General features: G+C 36.0%; 1 long non-coding RNA gene across 1 annotated transcript; it reads left to right on the top strand.

Annotated features, from left to right (window-relative positions):
* Positions 1-128: 128 nt before the first annotated feature.
* LOC134267125 (uncharacterized) lies at positions 129-896 on the top strand. The gene is made up of 3 exons (XR_009992097.1): positions 129-314; positions 504-604; positions 716-896. It is a non-coding gene; the product is annotated as an uncharacterized LOC134267125 (long non-coding RNA).
* Positions 897-2,736: the final 1,840 nt, after the last annotated feature.

Below are 2,736 nucleotides of genomic sequence, written 5' to 3'. Positions count from 1 at the left end.
ATAAAAACTCTGCAAGCGTTTTATAGTCAGAGATGAAATAAGTATGACGGCCATGTGAAACAATTTAGGTTTTTTAAAACAGAATATAAATGTTTTAAGAACAATATTAAATGTATAAATGTATGACGGTTTTTATGAGCTGCTCAGGCTGGTGATTATTCTATATATGATGTTATCTGATCAGCGAATGGAGTGTGGTGGTTGAGGAAATTACAGCCAAAACCAACAAATCTGATGTCGTCACTTGCACTCCATCCGACACCCATAACTTTTCTTTGAGGGTTTGGCGAAGTTTTAAACAGTTATATCTAATGGTTAGTTAACAGTTCATATATTATTTATGACATTTTTAAAAGCACATGTTTGACTGTATTTTAAAAATCTGCAAGACGTGTTGTCAATTGTTAAAGCGTCAGAGAAACAAAAGACTTTTTTGTCATTGTACAGGTATGAATCTATCAAATGATGTGAAAGAAATGTTTCTTAAAAGTTTTAAATTTTAGATTTGGAAAAGGAACTGACTCATCAGGATGTTCTAAGACAAAAAATGTTTGTATGAGAGTCATAGGAATGTGAAACCCTATGGGGATGACTTATCATTCTAGTAAGTTTATTTGTGTTCATTGATTGTGCACTGAATTTTAGTTTTATACTGTTTAATACTGTTTAAGAAAAGGTATTATCTGAATTTGATTAAACTTTTATTATTTTACAGGGGGTTGTGTAAAATTTGCTGAAGTGTGTTTTTCTGTGGCAATGTGGACGTAGCAGTGAGAGGACACCCGTATCCAGTCATAGACATACACAGAAAAGTTTAGCATTGTTCACATAATATGTCTCTCTGCTCGAAGAATCGTTCTCTTCTAGTGAGGAATGCCAAGAAAAAGACATTTCTGTGCAATGTTCTGAGGTTGATTTCCCCAACTGCTTTGATATGCTGCATATTAAAAGTTTTGAACATTGAACACTTCTTCTTCTTTTTTTTTTTTTTTTTTTTGTAGCCACCCAATGGACATTTTCCCCAAAAAAATCCGTAAAACAACTAATAAAAAAAAAATGGCCTCACTTGGTATTGATGGCGGATGTTCCATGGGATGCGATCTCATCGCATATCATAGAACATTTGGCAGAATTTTGCATAGAATACCATCGCCGGGGAGCACTGTTTTTTCCAGGTCCCTCGGGCCAAGATGGTAGTTCTACTGCTTGTGTATATGTTTGTGTGTATGCTGCCATATCTTTGTATGATCGGCGCATAATTTGTTATTGATATTATTTGAATTATTTGCAATAAACGGCCATGACAAGCTCGCCAAACAATAAGTATAGTTTCTCATAATTATCCAAAAGAATTACATGTATGAACTTCCATGCTTTATGCACTATCTGCGCATAGATTTACATGTAGGTTATAGGTACATTCCTATTTAGGTTAATATACAGTCTCGAAATAAATATCTATAATTTTTTTAAATTCTTCTTTGATTATTACATATGATATACTTTTAAGCTATATAAAAAAGAATAAGAAGAAGACATTTTCAGTTTCATTTAAATCTCAATCTGTATGTAAACAATGTTATAATTATTCGTCTTTTTTTTTGAAAGTTCACAATAATGACAGGTTCAAATCAATAAAATCATTTTTACTATATCCATACATTTAATTCCACTCTATTCCGGAAATGGGCTAGGGCAAATTTCATTCTGAAATGCTGGTCGCACATATGGCCTCACATGCGAGAATAGGTATCGCAGCCGAGATTCAGAAAGTCCACTTGCGGGGAGAACATCTGGTCTTCTAATTTCTGTAAACTGAAAATCCTTGTCTTTTAAAATTGAGATCTTTTCTTCGTTCCCTTCACTGGTCTTCTTCACTGTAACAATGCCGGGTTCTTCAGAATCGAAGGAGCAGTGTTGGTACTGTCGTATACCCTTCACTGCTTTAAAAAACTGACTAAGGTAAGCTTTCCATGATCTCCATTGCCATGCTGGGTATCTCACAGCTGTGTTCGTAGAGGAAGATTTGTTCACAACATCTTCAAGTTGGCCAATACCATCACAATCACAACGCCTGTATAACTTTTTAATAAGAGCAAATCCTCCATCGATGAGGCATCGCGTATGACCAGGAATTTGCATCTTAAACTCTATAGCGTTGTGTTGTTTCGTCATGACTCGCCACATAAAGTATCCAAGCACATATTGATTTTTATTCTGACCACAGCAGTTATCAGCATGGATGGTACATGACACTTCCCCCGAATTATGGTTTTCTAAGGCCCAGTCCAGCATAGAAATCACCGAATCTGGACCATGCACATTCGCCCCATCTGGTCCGATAGTTTCATCCTCATTAATCAAAAAATTCAGTTGTTTAGGTTCTCCATCACTGCGGACACCAAATATATGGACTTTTCAATGAGTCTGAAAGTACAGTGGGCCCATTTGTCGTGCATGGCGAGGAATACAAACATTTTGACTGAAATCAAAAGTATAATGGACGAACTTGTTCTGTAAGCGATATGTGTCACGGGACCTTTTTACACATTCATTGTAAATGTTCCTCTCTGCTTGTGCTTGTATGATGTGGTCCTGCATCTTCCTTGTTGCAACCAACTTTTCTTCCTCAGAAACAGCATCCAAAATGCTTTTCCGTAGCTTTTCACAGGTGGCACAAACATCGTCTCTAGGTTTTGCAATTCGTATATGCGGAACACATTGATTCCATACGTT

This window comes from Saccostrea cucullata, unplaced genomic scaffold, assembly GCF_032062105.1.
Source record: "Saccostrea cucullata isolate Sc308-1 unplaced genomic scaffold, CSIRO_AGI_Scuc_v1 ctg10008, whole genome shotgun sequence".
In the NCBI taxonomy this organism is placed as follows: Eukaryota; Metazoa; Mollusca; class Bivalvia; order Ostreida; family Ostreidae; genus Saccostrea; species Saccostrea cuccullata.
The sequence above is the reverse complement of the archived record's forward strand: the minus strand, read 5'-3'. Positions and strand labels throughout refer to the sequence as shown.